Consider the following 19162-nt stretch of genomic DNA (forward strand, 5'->3'; position numbering starts at 1 on the left):
TTCCCTCAGCAGCTTTGAGTGTCAGAATAACCACCACCATTGGCAGCGCAACCAGCAGAAATTTTGATTGCCGCGAAGCAATGTTTCGACGCGATTGATCCCTCATCCACACCCCATATGCCATTATCGCACTCTTAGGATCAGTCGGTTCAAGGAGTTCTATGCAGTATTTATCCGCATGTCCAATTCTACCATAATAGAAACAATTCTCCATTGCCTTGTTGATATTCTCATTATATTATATTGTATCTTTGAACCTGTATTATTTATGTATTAATATTAAATATTATTTTTATTGAATTATCTATTATTGGCTTTGTATCAGGAATATTATGTAGTTTTTTATTTTTATAAATTTTACAGAAATTGGACTTTTTTGATTAAAAGCGTGGTACATGGGAGAGGGAAGGCATCCCAATTATGTTGGCACCCCGAGCCGCAGACCCAAACCAATATTATTAAAAAGAATCAAAAAATTACAAGTGTTCATAAGAAAGAAAGTTGAAGAGGTTAAGCAAAACGATAGACATATCTTTTGCTTAAATTACAAAGGTAGGCCGAGGCACAGAACTGAGGGATTACATCCCACCAAGTCTCTCCGACGTTTATTCGAGTATAATTTGCTAGAAGGTCTGCAACCTGGTTACCTTCTCTGTATACGTGAGAAACAACTAAATTCATGGATGCAATTTGCGTAAGACACTTCAGCCAATTCTGCCGAATGTTCCATGGAACTAAACCAGTTCTGCTGCGAAAGAGACTGACCACAAATGCCGAGTCACTCTCCAACCAGAGCTGAGTCCAGCCAAGATCATAAGCCCTATTAATTCCGTAGATTGCAGCAGCAAGCTCCGCGGCATAGGGGAAGGAGTTCTGGAGCTGTACAGCAAACGCTCCCTTAAATCCAAATTTGGTTCGAAATACTCCCCCGCCTCCTGCAGTACCCGAGCTACATGACACTGAGGCATCCGTATTCAGCTTAATCCACCCCGATGGTGGAGCTTGCCAGCAGACTGGGACCATTCTGGGAGCTCTGTGAGGCCGACGATGAATGCCAAGTTCCATAATGATATGAATGTCAGAGGCAGAGTTCCACATACCACCGGTAGAAAGACCGTCCGATTCACGGATTAGCCCCCATAGACGACGAAGCACTTGGTGGATGCTCGGGGTTTCCTCATCAAAAAACGCTCTATTTCGTAAGTGCCATATCAACCATACCGCACTCATAATTGCAGCAGCCCATAGAGTTGCAGTTTGCGGGCTAAAACGCTGCTTAGCAACTTCATCTATCAAACCAACCAGCGATGCATCAGTGTAAATCCGTCTGCCAAAAAGCTTACTGATCCCTCCCCAAATTTGTTGCGAGAATTGACATGAGATAAATAAGTGATCAGCGGTTTCCTGAGCTTTACCACAAAGCCCACATCGGGAGACAACAAGCATACCTCTGCGACAAAATCTATCGTGTGTTGGGATCTTACCAAGATATTCCCTCCAGCAAACCATTGACTGAGATGGCGGGATAGTTTGTCGCCAGATAAAGGTGCACCACTTTTTGGTGATTTCCGGCGGTCTTAGCCAAGCATAAAAAAGCTTTGCTGAGAGACATCCAGTCACGGAGGGCTTCCAGATACAAGTGTCTGATAAATCTGAGCCCATTTTGATATTATGAACCTGGGTAAGAGTCTCAGTTGGAAGAGCGGGCAGATTTTGCCAACCGTTATCAGATAGAAGCTCACTGACCTGCAGTTTACACTTGCGCCTTGACGCTGCGCTTAAGCCCACCTGATCCGCAATCGTAGGCGAGATCCAATTGCCATTCCAGAAATTGAGATTTGATTGTTGTCCGATCCACCATAGGCTATGATCCACCAGCAAGCCATGTATCTTGTGAACAGACCCCCAAATTTTCGACTTCATCACTACTCTAGGCAGTCCAGCAGCATTAATGAATCGAGACCGAAGAAGATTGAAGCATAGTGAGTCCTCTTGCATTATACCCCAAGCGAGCTTACCAAGAAGAGCAGTGTTAAATGTTTTGATATCTTTGGTCCCAATACCACCTGCTTTAAACAGGCGACAACAGTCCCGCCAAGGGACGGTGAGGAATTTCCGATTATCCACCGAGCCGGTCCAGATAAAAATTTTTATGCACTGAGAAAGATGCTTGAGCAGAGAGGATGGCCATTTATAGACAAGGAAGGAGTGAATACAACTCCCAGTGATAACTGAATTGACAAGCGCTACTCTTCCGGCCATGGATAGATAGGAACCCTTCCAGCGAGAGAAGTGTGAGATGATTTTATCCATTGTACCATCGAGTACAATGGACAGTGGTCAGTTGCCCGTCAATAAGGAGAGCCTTGATGCCCTGTGTCGCGGCTCGAACAGCAGCCGTTCGATGAAGGAATTCGCTGTTTCTATCCCCGTCTTTCAACCAGCGGATCCTGCTTTTCTCCTTGAGATAGATGTACTTTGTTTTCATAGCAGCGTTTAGCTCCTCATACGCCTGTAAATCCCGGAGATGTCAGCTTTCAGACAAGCCATCCGCCGAAATTTCAGCCTGAATTCTCATTAAATCAGCATCTGCAGCCGCAATGGTGACATCTATGTTGCCGAAGACTTCCTTGTTCCACTTCCGAAGCACAGGGCGAAGGAGCTTTAATTTATTACAGAGAGCCTGCATCGGAGGAAGGCTGGCGTGCTCTCCTTGCCAGAACTCGCAGATTGTTTCTCGCAGGCTGGGGTGGCTTATCCACATTGATTGGAAACGGAACCGCGAGGGACTACCAATATGATTTGAGCACCTGAAGACTATAGGGCTATGATCTGACTGATGCCGTACCAGAGCAGTGCTGCTGTATCTGTTCTAGAAAGTATGAAAATCTGACGACGGAAGTGCTCTGTCAAGTCTTCTCTCAACCCTTGCAGTTTCGAATCTGCCGTTGCTCCAAGTGTACATGAGCCCATGTGCCGGCTCGTCAAGAAAGTTGCAATCCTCAATAAACTCACGGAATTCCTTGCAAGGTCTACTCGCCGGTGCCCGGCCCGTCTTCTCGTGCGAACCCACAACTGCATTAAAATCCCCTAAAGCAACCCAGCAACCATCAAGTTGAGATCTGAGCACCCGAATTTGATTATACATTTCGACCCTTCGATTAGCCCAAACACTGCCATAGACCAGACAAATAAAATTGGAGCAGCCCATGACCTTCCAATTCAGTAATACAAATTGTTCATGTAGAAAACAAACGACAACAGATGAGATATGTTTACAAGAAATGAAGACCCACATAGACGGAAGGTCCTTTTGAGTAGAAGCAATGAATTTCATTCCAAGCCGATCCCAGAGGGAGGAGTGAATAGTGTCAAATGCCACCATAGGCTCGGAAAGGCAAAGCACATCCGGTTTATGAACCTGACAAAGGGTTTGGAGATGTCGCTGTGTAGCACAGTTCTAGATTCCCCTACAATTCCAGTACAAGATATTCATCTAAAACGGATTGGCAATTTGCTGACCCGACGCCCCCGGGTTGAATTGTCTGCCGCCCTGTCCAGGGCTTTATTCTTCTTTTTTGTGCTCTTAGAGGTAGCCGTCTCCCAGGTATTAGATTCTTCATCATCTTCCGCCATATCAGCCCACGACTTAGCTGAACCAATAGCTGGAGAAGCTATGTTTTCCACCCCCGGAGAAGGAGGCCTTTCCCGAGCTTTAGATTCAGGCTCTTGTTCCCTAATTTGCGGGCTATCCGCCAGATTCAACTCTTTAGAGGGCTCCAATACCTTCTCAAGCAAGTCATTACCCGCATCCGTCTCAATCAATTCTAGATCACAATGCTGCTCATCCAAACGTTGGGGCTGGAGATCCTCAATGATGCGAGTGGTTGCTGTTGAAACACCTTTCCACATAATTTTGATTTGACAAAATTGTTTAAGTATAAATTAGAATACATATTCTAAACACACTAAGTTTAAATGCGTTGATTTATTCTACTAATGTGCTTGTTCAATGTTGAGTATAAATGTTATAAGTCATAAGGATTGGAAGGCCCAAGCCCAATACGGAAGCCAAGGCCCAAGTCAAACAACTCAGTACACTCGGCCCGCGTATGTCAAGACGTTGTCGTTTTGGACAAAAACGCAACTCAACAAACGGAAGGATCTAGAAGACCTTCAAGAACAACTTCACAATGAAGCTGCTGAGTAGTCTCGACAAAGCGTACAAGACAGCAGACCGACAAAGGAAAACTTCCAGACAAAGTGTTTCCTCTTTTAGCAAAGTTCAGACGACACAGTATGCTGTCCAGTTGACTTTACCATAAAAGGAGAGACCATCTGCTGTGCTGACCGAGGACAGAAGATACACGATTGTGATTGGCCAAGAGCTCTGTGTAAGTCAGGATGACAACGACACATAGCCGTTTCCCTCCAACGGTTATTTCGAAATTCGAAATGACCGAATGGCCAGACGTCTCTATAAATAGTGCCATCACAAGCTTCATAATACACAGAACTTGATCAAGCCATTACGCTGTCCAAATCTCTACAAGTTCAGCAAGCAAGAAGCAAAGCAAAATTCTTACACTATATTTTCATATCTGTGTAAAAGTCTAGAGTGATTGTTTTTCAATCATCTAAGGTGTTCTAGCAATTGTTGTTTAGGACAAAATCTTTATCATTTCTAGAAGTAGAAAGGAGAGGCTGAGTACTCGGTTTTAAGTACTCAGCGGAGAGATTAGGATTGAGTAGAAGTATAGAGGAAGGTACTCTTGTCATACTCAATTGCTGATATTGTAAAAGGTTTGAGGCTCTACCTTTAAAGAGCTCAGTAGAGGATTTGAAATCTCGGAAGTGTTCCGGGGACAGGACGTAGGCTTAGAAGAAGCCGAACCTGGATAAATCTACTGAGTGAAGTATTTCTAAACCTTAACTCCTTATTTACACTGCTTGCTTAAAACAAACTAAAACTGACCAAGTAAAAGAGGTCAAGCTGAGTTGTGCGCTACCAACGAGAAGGTTCAGGAATAGACTCTAAGTGCTATTTCCTGATCTAAGCAACGAAGCTGTCCTAGTCACTAGTTGACTAAGCCAGTGTCTTGCTGAGTGCTAAGCGCCGCTGTTAGATAAACTTTTCTTAAAGAAAAGAAATCTGCCCAAATTATTTAAAAAAAGGTAAAATAGTTCCTAACCCCCCCTTGGAACTATATTTGCAACCTTACAAGGGACCAACAAGTGGTATCAGAGCTTAAAAGCTCATTACTAAAGGTCTAACAACCTTGAGTTGATCCATACCATGGGCGAAAACAGCACTCGGTTTCTCCCTGGAAACCAGACAACTCAGATATTACCTGAGGGGCTGTCCATTACCAGGCCTCCCCTATTCTTCGGGTCAAACTATACCTTTTGGAAGAATAGGATGAAAAACTTCATTCAAGCTACAAACATGAGTGCCTGGCTATCTATAGTCCAAGGCCCGTTTGTACCTGTGAAAGTTGTTGCTGGCCAGTCAGTTGTTAAAGCTGAGGTTGAATGGACAGAGGATGATCTTAAGAAGCTTCAAAACTATGCTTCGGCTATCAATATGCTTCACTGTGCGCTCGATGCTGCAGAATATAACAAAATCTCAGGTTGTGAGTCGGCACAAGAGATCTGGAAAAAGCTGGAAGTCACCTACGAGGGAACAAACAAAGTAAAAGAATCCAAGGTGAATCAGCAGATGAGACTGTACGAGCTGTTCGAGATGAACAATGATGAGGGCATTTCAGACATGAACGCAAGGTTCACCAACATCATTAATGAGCTCAAGATACTTGGGAAAATCTTCACTGAGGAAGAACAAGTCAAAAAGATACTCAGGAGTCTTCCAAAAGACTGGCAAGCAAAGAAGACAGCAGTTGAGGAAGCTTAGGATTTAACCACCTACAAATATGACGAACTCATCGGTTCATTGCTGACCCATGAGATATCCATGAAAAACTTTGAGGTGAAGGAAAAATCTGATGACAAGAAGCAGAAGTCACTTGTCATGAAGGCTGACTCCACTGACGGGAGTTCAACTGATGATGAGGAGATGGCTATGTTCACAAGAAAGATGAAGAGGCTGTTCAGGAAGAACGAAAAATATTCCAAAAAGCCTTACAAAAAGTTTGATAAGTATAAGGCTGACTCAAGCGACAACAAATACAGAAAGGACAGCTCAAAGCCCATTACATGCTTTGAGTGCCACCAAGATGGCCATATTAAGTCAAACTGCCCCACGCTGAGGAAAGACAAGAAAAGTGGGAAGAAGGCAATGGTGGCTACTTGGAGTGACAGTGATGAATCTTCATCAACAGAAACTGAGGCCACCGAGTCAGCGAAGATATGCTTTATGGCTGACGAACTTGCTGAGCCATGCATTTCTGAGCATGCTGACCAATCTGATGAGTCAGATAATGAAGAGCAATCTAATGAGGTAATCTCACTCTCTCAACTCAGAAATGAAATGGGTAACGCCCTGAGTGATCTCTATACACTTGTTAAAAAGTGTAACAGGAAGATTAAAGCACTCAGTCGGCGCTGTGATGAAGTAGAAGAGGTCAAACTGAGTGACCTCAGATACCTTCTTCAAGACAACTCAGTTTTACATGAAAATATGAAAATCATTCATGAGTCTGTCTCTGAAGTCCAGTCAGTTTCAAAGAAACTGAGGAAGGATGTCACAACCATTCAGAACCAATTAAAGGTTCCAAATAAAAACAATTTTCTGCTGAGAACTCAGTATCAAGGTACACAGTACCAAGGTACTCAGCAGAGACGAAATCCCCAGCGAAAAGTCCAATGTGACTTTTGTGGGAAGTTAGGACACACTACTAAAGTGTGCTGGCACGCTCAGCACTGGGGTGCTGACAAGTCAGTAAAAAATCCTAAACAGAAGGTCAGTTGTGACTTCTGTGGAAAGAATGGCCATACTGTCCATGTATGCCGCCATAAAATAAAATATGATGCTATACCTGTTGCACCTAACAAGTCAGGACCCAAAAAGAATTGGGTACCTAAAAATAACTAGTTACACTGCAGGTAAGTCTGAGATGTGCCGAGAAGTCAAAGATGTGGTATATTGACAGCGCATGCTCAAGGCATATGACGGGTGATGAAACTCAGTTCATCACGTTTGAACGTAAACGAGGAGGGAGTGTAAGTTTTGGAGACAACAAGAAGGGTAAGATAGTAGGCTCAGGAACCGTCGGAGGTAACCCTACTATTGAATCTGTCTCCCTAGTCAGCGGACTCAAATATAACTTACTCAGCGTAGCTCAGCTATGTGACAATGGGAGAAAAGTTATATTTGATGCTACTGGATGTAAAATATACGAGGGTAAAACTAATGAGTTAATCTTAACTGCCCCTCGGATAGATAATGTCTTTATGCTAGACTTAGAGAAAAAGTTTTCAAAAACTGTGTGCTTAGTAACAAAGGAAGAAAATTCCTGGCTATGGCACAGGAGACTTGGTCATGTAAGCATGGACCTCCTGGCCAAATTAGCAAGAAAGCAATTGGTTGAGGGACTGCCTGAACTTAAATTCCAAAAAGATCAACTATGCCACGCTTGCCAAGATGAAAAACAAACCAAACAATCTTTTCATAGTAAAAACATTGTCTCAACTAAACGTCCGTTAGAGTTACTACACTTGGATCTCTTTGGTCCAGTCCAGCCGCTGAGTCTGGGTGGAAGAAGATTTTCCTTGGTCATTGTAGATGAATTCTCTCGGTATACGTGGGTTATCTTGCTGACCAGCAAGGATGAGACCTTTGAGACATTTTCAAACTTGGTTAGAAAAATTGAAAATGAGAAAGACCTAAAATTAGCTCATATCCGTAGTGATAACGGCGGAGAATTCAAAAACCAAAAGTTTGTTGAATTCTGTGAAGCCAGCGGCATTGACCACAATTTCTCTGCTCCTAGAACGCCTCAGCAAAATGGGGTTGTTGAAAGGAAGAACATAACTCTTGTTGAAATAGCAAGGACAATGCTGGATGAGCATAGGCTTCCAAAGTATTTTTGGAGAGAAGCTGTTAACACAGCATGCTATATTCTAAATAGGGCTCTAGTCAGACCTATACTTAAGAAAACCCCTTATGAACTTTGGAAAGGACGAAAGCCCAACATTGGATACTTTCGTGCCTTTGGCTGTAGATGTTTTATTTTAAACACCAAAGATAGCTTAGCCAAATTTGATTCAAAAGCTGATGAGGCTATCTTTCTAGGCTACTCAACAAACAGCAAAGCATACAGAGTTTTTAATAAGAGAACCCAAGTATTAGAAGAATCTATACATGTGCAATTCGATGAAACTGACCCTGCAGGAAGATACCAGCCGCTGACAGAAGATGAACCAAACTCAGCACCTGCTGATCAAGAACCAGCTACTGAGTCCTTCATAAAACGGCTGACCAAGAGTAAGAGTGAACCTAAAATTACTTTCACTGACCCATCTACTTCTACAGAGAATGTTGAAACACGAACAGCACAAGACCTGAATCTACCCAAAGAAATAAGGATTCCAAGAGGGCACTCCGAAAGTGCAATCCTTGATTCTGCTGGGAATACCCTGATGACGAGGAATCAACTCAGGAAGTACCTCAGCAATGTTGCTTTCGTCTCAGTACAAGAACCGAAGAATTTCGCTGAAGCTGAGTACGATGAATTCTGGATGAACGCAATGCAAGAGGAGCTCGATCAATTTCGAAGAAATGATGTATGGGAGTTAGTGCCTCATCCAAAGAGTCAAAAGACCATCGGAACAAGATGGGTCTTCAGGAACAAGATGGACGAACAAGGAAACGTAGTCAGGAACAAAGCAAGGCTTGTAGCTCAGGGCTACAGTCAGCAAGAAGGTATAGACTATAGTGAGACCTTTGCCCCAGTGGCAAGGCTAGAGGCAATTAGAATACTGTGTGCATATGCATCTTACATGAACTTTAAATTATTCCAAATGGATGTCAAAAGTGCTTTTCTTAATTTAGTTATAAACGAGGAGGTTTATGTAAATCAACCTCCAGGTTTTGAGGACCCTAAGTTCCCAAACCATGTTTACAAACTCAAAAAGGCTCTGTACGGACTCAAGCAAGCACCACGTGCTTGGTATGAGAGGCTGACCAACTTCTTACTGACTAGAGGTTACGTCAGGGGTCAAGCTGATACAACCTTATTCATTAAGAGAAAGGGTAAAGATACCCTGCTGGCACAAATATATGTGGATGATATTATATTTGGTGCTACTAATGAATCTATGTGCAAGGAATTTAGCAAACAAATGCAGACTGAATTCGAAATGTCAATGATGGGAGAACTCAACTTCTTCCTCGGACTTCAAATTAAGCAAGGAAAGAATGGCATATTCATCAGTCAAGCCAAATATGCCAAGGAGATCTTAAAGAAATATGACTTGGAAAATTGCAAGCCAATATCCACTCCTATGGGCACTGACACTGTCCTTTGTGCTGATGAGAATGGTAAGTCAGTAGACAGCAAGTTATACCGAGGTATGATTTGCTCTTTACTTTACTTAACAGCAAGTAGACCGGACATTCAGTTCTTAGTATGCTATTGCGCTAGATATCAAGCTAACCCTAAGGAATCCCATTACATAGCCGTAAAAAGGATCCTTAGATATTTGCAAAGCTCAGTAAATGCAGGTTTGTGGTATCCAAATACTCATGACTTTACACTCATCGGATACACTGACGCTGACTATGGATGAGACAAGCTGGAAAGAAAAAGCACCTCTGGAGGATGCCAATTCCTAGGAAGCTGTCTTGTATCTTGGTTCAGCAAGAAGCAGGCGTCAGTAGCCCTGTCCACAACTGAAGCTGAGTACATTGCTGCTGGAAGCTGTGTTGCTCAAGTCCTTTGGATTAAGCAACAGCTTGAAGATTATGGTGTTCAAACAAAGACAATTGAAGTCAAATGCGACAACAAGAGTGCAATTGACCTCTCAAAGAACCCAATCCAGCACAGCAGGATGAAGCATATCAGCATAAGACATCACTTCATCAGAGATCATGTACTCAAAGAAGAAATTAAGCTGACTTATGTGCCAACAGATGAGCAGCTGGCTGATATCTTGACAAAGCCTCTAGCACGAGAGCAATTTAGCATACTGAGAGAAGAAATTGGTATGTTTAATCCTCTTCAGTAAATTCCTGTGCTAAATGAATATTGAATGCTGAGTGAATTACATGCTGAATGATTTATTGTTTGCTGAGTATCTCATTGAAACTGACTGAATATACAATACTGAGTAAACTTGCACACTGAGTAAATTAGTTTAGAACTTGAACTTAAAATCATCCTTAAATAATGCACTGACCACTCAGAATATCAAACGCTTGACATTCTAAATACTGAGTGATTAATCCGTTAGCATAAATTCCAAGCACGCGTATAACCTAGGATGACGTATTCGCCGTAATGTGTCATAAATGCCAGGATCCCTGTCGGTACATGATCCCAAGGCAACTGACACATGGATTTGGTTAAGATCCACACCGTTTAACTCGTCTATAAATCATGGGCATTTCCCCATCTTTTACTCCTTACGCTCAACAAATCCTTAAGGCTACGAAATCACCCAAATTTCTCTCTCTCAAATACCTCTATTCTCTCCATCTTAGAAGCATGACTAAGCTATCCTTCAACGTCTCCGGTGCCGGCCAAAATAAGTCCAGCTCCGATGAACCTTCACGAAACCCTTCCACCTCTAGCAAGGGTAAAACTGATCAAAACTCTGAAAAAGAGAAAGCTGTGAAAATACGAACCTACTCTAAAGTCTTCGAAAGTGTTCTCGAATGGAAAGTTGAGCCCTCCAGATGGGTTTCTGAGCACTTCGTCCAATATGAACAACCGTTTGCCGAATGGATTGCAAAGAACGAATGGACTGGGCTGTTCTCCGTCAGAGATGAAACGTATCCTGACCTGGTAAGGGAGTTTTACCACAATCTCATGGTTGCCAATGACTCCCCTGACTATCTAAGCACTAAAGTAAAAGGAAAGACGATCTTCATCAACCCTCTGTACATAGGAAATCTCCTCCAACTTAAAACTGAGGGAGTGAGGCTGAGGAAGTCTGGAGATCAGGACAAGACCGACTACGTCCATACTTTCTGCAAACCTGAGGGTCACTCAGGCGAGATCTCAGCATCTTCAATGGGACAGCACCAAAAGATGGCTCACTACCTGCTGAGCTACTTCATTTACCCTAAGATAAACTGCACGACCTCAGCAACGAACTTTGAACAGTGCTTCATATGGCACATGCTGACGTACACCCCCATCAACATGCCGGTCTTCCTAGTTGCTGGGTTCCTACGCAGCACGGGTACAATAAGGTTGGGATCAATCATTACCAGGATCCTCATCGACCACAAGATTGTCCTTGAAGGTGAGGAATCTTTCAGAGGAACCGAAATCACAGCTGCCTCGCTGAGGGCACTGAAATATGGGCAGCCTTTGAAGAAAGGAAAAGCTGCTGCTGCTGCTGGCCAAGCTGATCAGACTGAGGAGACTATAACTGAGCCTAAGAAAGGGCGAAGAACTAAGGCCCTAGCTTCTCGCAAGAGAAAATCTGTTGAGACACCTAATGTTGTGTCTCCAGCAAAGAGGCAGAGGTCAGCTGAAAAGTCAGCTGAGAAGAGAAGCAGGCAAGATGAGCCTCACACTGAGGCAGCTGCTGAGCTCCCTCAGAAGAAGCAGAAGTCTTCAACACTGGCCCCTCTCGACGTCATACCGACGGATTTTATTGTACCGGGTGATTCTCACTTCACTCAATGTCAAGGCACTGATGCTGAGGGAACTGAGGTCCAGTTAGATGACCACTTCATCTCCCAAGTTGAGGAAGAACTTGATGGGGATAATACTGAGGAAGAAGAAGAAGATGATGAAACCAGCAGTCAGAATGACGCTGAGGAGTCTGAAGAATATGCCAGCGAAATTGAAGCTGAGGACGCTGACCCTGGGTTAGCAGGTGGAGCTGTGCAGACTGACACTGAGTTGGCTGCGGGAGTTGAACAAGTTGAAGAGCAAGCTGACCAGATTCAGACTGAGCAAAAGGAACCTTCTCCTACTCACTCAATAGAACCTGCTCATCATACCACTCCACCACGTAGAAGGCGAAAACTGGTTAAGGCCAGTGAGGTAATAGTCAGTGACCCTCCTGTGCAACCACCATCCATTCCTGAACTTGTCCTCTCCAAGACAACAAAGGATCCTTCTACAGTCCAATTAAAATTTTTCAAACGGCCCTCAACTTCCTCTACTACAACGCCGTTGGAAAAACAAGCCTCTGTTTCTTCTCAACAGGAACATGCCGAGCATAACACTTCAACCACTTCTACAAGTCAGGTTGAACCAAGCACTGCCCATCATGTTTCCTCAAGCATAATGCTGACTCCTCATCCTTCTGCCGTCAGCACAGACAGTGTTCGAGTTATGACTTCCATCATCAACAACCTCTCTTCTGATCAATCAAACTTACCTCCAACTCAAGTGCAGATTGAGCCAAGTCATCCAGTCACTGACCAGGGTACTCCTTTCACCCCACTTTCTTCTGGTCATACTGATGTACATCGGGATACCACTGATTCCGGCAAAAAGCTCCTTGACTCAGTGCAAGCACTCATCCACGATCTTCAACATTCCGCTTCGCCTACTGCTGGTTCTTCAATTCCTGACGCAACTCAGCTCTCTCAAGTCACTCTACTTCTCAACGAAGTCAAGGGACTCAAGGATCTGCTGAATGTCGTCCTGTCATTACAAGCCCAGCAAGCTAAGCAGGATTCAATTGCTAAGTTGGCAGAGATACAGCTGTCAACAATTCAACATCTGAACTCACTCCATCAGCAAGTTCAGAAGTTGTCTGCTGTGAACACTGACTATGCCACTTCCTCAGAACTCAAGATGCTCTTTGCTCAGCTTCATACTGAGCAACTTAAGACAAATGAGCAAATGGTATCCTATAGTCAGTGCTCAGTCGAGCAACTTGGTGAGGCCATCCGGCTCCTTAATCTCAACAAACAAGAGATGGATACTGACTCGATGAAGCAAAATGAGTTGCTATCTCTTGCACGGCAATCCTTCACTCACATCCATCATAACAATATCCAGCGTCATCATTATGACTCAGCACTCTTAAAAACCTTCCACCAAGTCTTTGCTGGTCTCACTGAAGCTCTCATTTGGCAAGCCAAAGCACAAGCCTTCAGTGTGAATATGCTCAGTGCTGCTGATCTTCATATACCAGTCGAAGTATCCGCTGATGGCGTTGGCATTTTTGATGGGGTCAATGAAAGTGCTGACAAACTCAAAGAGCTTTCACAAGAACTGACTCGCGTTGTCTTAACCGATGCGTTTAAGCTCCCTGAAGTTGACAAAACGGGGGAGAAAGCGCAAGCTGCTAGAGCTCAGCATGAGCAACGTCAGTACAAGAGAAGTCAGTCACAGGGCAAGAAAAAGAAATAGTTAGGCTAGGTCTTAATTTTTGCAATATGTGCTATATGTGCTAATTTATTTCTTTTGCTGTGCAACTGCTGACTTCTATCAATATATCATACTTCCTTTTCTTATTCAAATACTGAGTTATGATATATGCTATTAAGTACTGAGTTATTATGTATCTTCGTTTATATCAGCTATGCTTAACACTTATAATATTTATTGACTAAATGATATGCTGATAACATGTTTGACATCATACTATGATCTTATGAAACATTCTGATAAAGAACTCATTGAACAATAATTTGCTCAGCGCGCTCTGTCACTATACATTACTTCCGCTGAATACTGAGTAAAATAGAATATGACCCATAAGCTGACCTATACCTGAAATCTGATCTTAGACTTATTCAGTTAAACCTTAGAATGTTTAGAATAAAACTAAGTCAGTAGTTCAGTCCTTACGGGGGAGTTCACTTAATTAAAAAGGTCAACTATCATGGGGGAGCTCATACTGAGTTCCTTGCTGAACAGTTTTGCCAACATCAAAATGGGGGAGTTTGTTGAAACACCTTTCCACATAATTTTGATTTGACAAAATTGTTTAAGTATAAATTAGAATACATATTCTAAACACACTAAGTTTAAATGCGTTGATTTATTCTACTAATGTGCTTGTTCAATGTTGAGTATAAATGTTATAAGTCATAAGGATTGGAAGGCCCAAGCCCAATACGGAAGCCAAGGCCCAAGTCAAACAACTCAGTACACTCGGCCCACGTATGTCAAGACGTTGTCGTTTTGGACAAAAACGCAACTCAGCAAACGGAAGGATCTAGAAGACCTTCAAGAACAACTTCACAATGAAGCTGCTGAGTAGTCTCGACAAAGCATACAAGACAGCAGACCGGCAAAGGAAAACTTCCAGACAAAGTGTTTCCTCTTTTAACAAAGTTCAGACGACACAGTATGCTGTCCAGTTGACTTTACCATAAAAGGAGAGACCATCTGCTGTGCTGACCGAGGACAGAAGATACACGATTGTGATTGGCCAAGAGCTCTGTGTAAGTCAGGATGACAACGACACATAGCCGTTTCCCTCCAACGGTTATTTCGAAATTCGAAATGACCGAATGGCCAGACGTCTCTATAAATAGTGCCATCACAAGCTTCACAATACACAGAACTTGATCAAGCCATTACGCTGTCCAAATCTCTACAAGTTCAGCAAGCAAGAAGCAAAGCAAAATTCTTACACTACATTTTCATATCTGTGTAAAAGTCTAGAGTGATTGTTTTTCAATCATCTAAGGTGTTCTAGCAATTGTTGTTTAGGACAAAATCTTTATCATTTCTAGAAGTAGAAAGGAGAGGCTGAGTACTCGGTTTTAAGTACTCAGCGGAGAGATTAGGATTGAGTAGAAGTATAGAGGAAGGTACTCTTGTCATACTCAATTGCTGATATTGTAAAAGGTTTGAGGCTCTACCTTTAAAGAGCTCAGTAGAGGATTTGAAATCTCGGAAGTGTTCCGGGGACAGGACGTAGGCTTAGAAGAAGCCGAACCTGGATAAATCTGCTGAGTGAAGTATTTCTAAACCTTAACTCCTTATTTACACTGCTTGCTTAAAACAAACTAAAACTGACCAAGTACAAGAGGTCAAGCTGAGTTGTGCGCTACCAACGAGAAGGTTCAGGAATAGACTCTAAGTGCTATTTCCTGATCTAAGCAACGAAGCTGTCCTAGTCACTAGTTGACTAAGCCAGTGTCTTGCTGAGTGCTAAGCGCCGCTGTTAGATAAACTTTTCTTAAAGAAAAGAAATCTGCCCAAATTATTTAAAAAAAGGTAAAATAGTTCCTAACCCCCCCTTGGAACTATATTTGCAACCTTACAAGGGACCAACAATTGCATCCTTCACAAGCACAATTGCTGTGGCCGCCTTAACGGGTACTGCTGTTTTATGTCCCCTCGCATAGACATGTTTCTTAGGATCAATCACCCGATAAGGGAAGATGAGCACATCACCACCCTGCGATCATATGCTGATTGAGTGATTTTCACTGATCGAATGCCGCCCTTGTCTGAGATAGTCGCCGTCGACATAGGAATTGGAGTATCATTACGGTTCAGTACTGAAGCGTAGGATCGATCAGGCTGCTGTTGGAATTGGACTTGGCAGGATAGTAATTTTCCACTAGTTTTACAAGGTAAAAAAGATTATTTTTAGTAGGATAAATAATTTATTAATCCCTACTTTTTTTATTTAATATATTATTTAGTTTTTTTATTTTAAAAAACACTATAATGTTTCTATCTTTTTTTCACCGTTAACCATTTTGTTATTTTGTCTATTTTTTAGATTTTTAACCAAACATATCTTAACTTTCAGAACCGTTATAACGCGATACAAAATAGCCATATTATTTTGTCATTTTATGTCTGTTGTTTATGCTGAATATAACAGAAGGATCACAACGTTAACATTGACAAAGAATATGGACTTTATAATGTGTTTTTTAAAATAGAAAAACTAAGCAGTAGTGTGTTAAGTGAAAGAGAGAGGACTAATAAATTATTTACCTTTTGTAATATCAATTATTTTACTGGGTTTGGGCCGGGCCTGGGCCTGAGAAGATGCTTTTAGTGCTCAGCCCAGTTGAATCTGGCCCGAGTCCGGCCCTACCAAACTATGGACAGCTCTATTGGAAACAGTAAAAAATTGAAAAAGTTTAAAATACAGAGGTCAAATGTGTAAATAAAAAAAATATAGAGATTAAATTGATAAATTATGTCAACTTGCACCTCTACATGGGTTAAAATTGATAAATCTCCATCAAATTCCGGAGCAAAGCAGTAGGCATAGTTTCAATTAGTCAACAATGGCAGCCGACGAAATCAGTATGCCGGAGCTTCCGGAAGGTTGCATAGCAAACATCTTATCGTTCACGGATCCTAGAGAAGCCTGCAGATCAACCGTCGTCTCTTCCGATTTCAGAGATGCCGCTAATTCCGATCCCGTTTGGGAAAGGTTCCTGCCGCCTGATTATCAGTCAATTGTTTCCTCTGCTTCCCTTCTCCGCAGTTTTTCTTCTAAGAAACAGCTTTATCTCAGCCTCTGCGATGATCCAATCCTCATCGACGACGGAAAAACGGTAACATCTACTTCCCCGGCAATAAACCCCGAAATTTTCACTAATTTCTGAGAATTTTTTGTGAAGTGTTTGTGCGTTTTGTTTTCGATAGAGTTTTTCATTGGATAAACGGAGTGGGAAGAAATGTTATATGATTTCAGCAAGGGGTTTGACGATTATCTGGGGCGATACTCCTCAAAATTGGAGATGGATTAGCTCTGGTGCAAATTCAAGGTCCGTTTGCTAATTTATACTTAAATTGTTCTTCTATTGAATTTAATCATCGTTTGATTAATTACAGTGAGGTTTGAGACTCCATTTTGACTAGAATTTAGTTCAATTTGCTGCTCAACTTTTGCTTTGGGACAAGATACGCCATAAGTTTTATTCTAACCTACAAAAATAGCATCATTTTAACCTCAATATTGATTAAATGTTAATAACGGAATTTGGCAGCTGAATGCTTGTGAAATGGTACCAAATTAGCCAATGTTTCGTTCCATGGCTAAATTGGTACCATTTCACAAAGTTTGAGTGTAAAATGATGCTATTTTGTACAATTGTAACTAAATTGGTATTTTTCTAAAAATCTTGGTTCATTTTGGTACCATTTCTTTTTAATAAGAACAAGAATTCTCTCCTATTTTAGATAGAGTAACTTGTGATGTGTCAAGAAAGGGTGGCAAATTGAAATTGTCAATTTCTTATGCAGTAAGGTAGCAATTGTGTACATGATTATGGTTGTGAATTTCTTATACGGTAACAGTAACAAGATTATATAATCACGTAGAATTGATAACATGATTATGTGACTTGCATGACAACGGTACAAACTCTCAATTAGGTTGATTCAATTATCAGACGAAATTTTTGAGTTGGATTAGAGTTGACTCATTAATACTTTGAGTCGGATTAGAGTTGACTCATTAATAGTGTTAGTCAGATAATAGATACGACACAAACACAGCCCAGTTGCACAATTAACACTCCTGAATGTGTGAAAATGGAAACATGAAATGCTGTGATGAAAATTCAATTGGTTTTTGTTAATTATGTAATATTTCCTGTGGAACTATCATTCTAGAATGGTCTCAGACCAAACTGGTCTCGGACCATTCAAATCATGCAACGTGAACACCACTGTTAACATGGCATGATTTGAACGGTCTTAGACCAGTTTGGTCCGGGATCACTGTGGAGACATAGAAAAATAACTTGGTAATCGAACTGAATCGAATTCTAGTAAGAAAAGTTCAATTCTTTTCCAAACTAAGAGTTCAATTTTATGTGTAATCTAAGTACAGATTCAAAGAAATTGCAGAGCTTCGTAGTGTTTGTTGGCTGGAAATTAAAGGCAGAATCAACAGTCGTATGCTGTCGACAACTGCAAACTACGGGGTTTATCTTGTGTATAAGCTGAAGGAGAGCCTACGGATTCGAACATGAACCAGTAGAAGCTGTGGTAGGATTAGTGGAAGCTGGTGCAAATGAAAACCATTTAAGAACTTTATATTTAGATGAAGGAAATGGAGAAAGAGAAGATGGGGAAATAGTTGTGAAGGAGAGAAGAGATGGATGGTTAGAGATTGAATTGGGTGAATTCTTCAATAAGGAAGGAGAAGATGGAGATTTGGAAATGAGTGTGAAAGAGGTGAAGAATTTGCATTGGAAAAGAGGTCTTCTTATTCGAGGTATAGAAATCAGGCCAAAATTTACCATGTAATGAAACAACCGGGGTGGCTTGGGAGAAGGGTTATAGGAAGTAGGAATGGTAACATATACGAATTTCGAAGGTACTCGGTAGTCGGTACTATCAAGTCGTAATTGAACTACCCGAATCCTGTATAAAAGGGTTTGCGAAGGAATGAGATTTAAAAAAGAAGAAGATATATGTGATGATATGGGACAACAATGAGAATACCCCAGAGTACTCGCTATATATTTGCTAATTTGTATCTTTTTTTCTCTTGAAGATTAATGAATTCATATTAAAAGATGAAGCGAATGAAATGAAAATTTTCAATAGCAAATGTTTTATAGTTATATAGTCAGCATTTCTTACTAGTTGATTTTCTTTCTTGTCGTGGGTTACGAGATAGACAGTGGGAAATCAAGTTCGTGTGTTCTTATATATTGTGAGAGTAATAAAGTGTATTCTTACCCTGAGAGTAAGAAAGTTACAGACTACATAGAGAAGTTTGAGTCATCCATGTAAATATTTAAGACATTTTATTTGATGATTGTGTGAATCTATTCTGAATCATGGGATTCAGGTGTAGGGTTTTATTTTTTCTCCGGGTTTTAGCTCTCCTAAAAGAAAAAAATGAAACAAATAGTAGTAAAGACGAATTTAGAATTCATTAGCAGGAGGTGTTTTAATGATTATGTGATTGCGATGTTTTGAATGTCTTTACCTTAAAAGATTAAATTTCCATAACCATTGGGTGTTCAAAATCCTTCCGACCCTCTCGATCCGTGTCTGGCTAACAATGGTGTATTTTGAGTGAATGAGATTAAAAAAAAAAATTGTATTGCTATATTATGTTTTGTGGA

At 41.5% G+C, this 19162-nt stretch overlaps 1 pseudogene; it reads left to right on the plus strand.

Moving 5' to 3' along the window:
• Positions 1-16297: 16297 nt before the first annotated feature.
• On the plus strand, positions 16298-18673 carry LOC136200908 (putative F-box protein PP2-B8; annotated as a pseudogene).
• The last annotated feature ends 489 nt before the right edge of the window (positions 18674-19162 follow it).

The sequence above is a fragment of the Euphorbia lathyris genome, chromosome 7 (assembly GCF_963576675.1).
Source record: "Euphorbia lathyris chromosome 7, ddEupLath1.1, whole genome shotgun sequence".
In the NCBI taxonomy this organism is placed as follows: domain Eukaryota; kingdom Viridiplantae; phylum Streptophyta; class Magnoliopsida; order Malpighiales; family Euphorbiaceae; genus Euphorbia; species Euphorbia lathyris.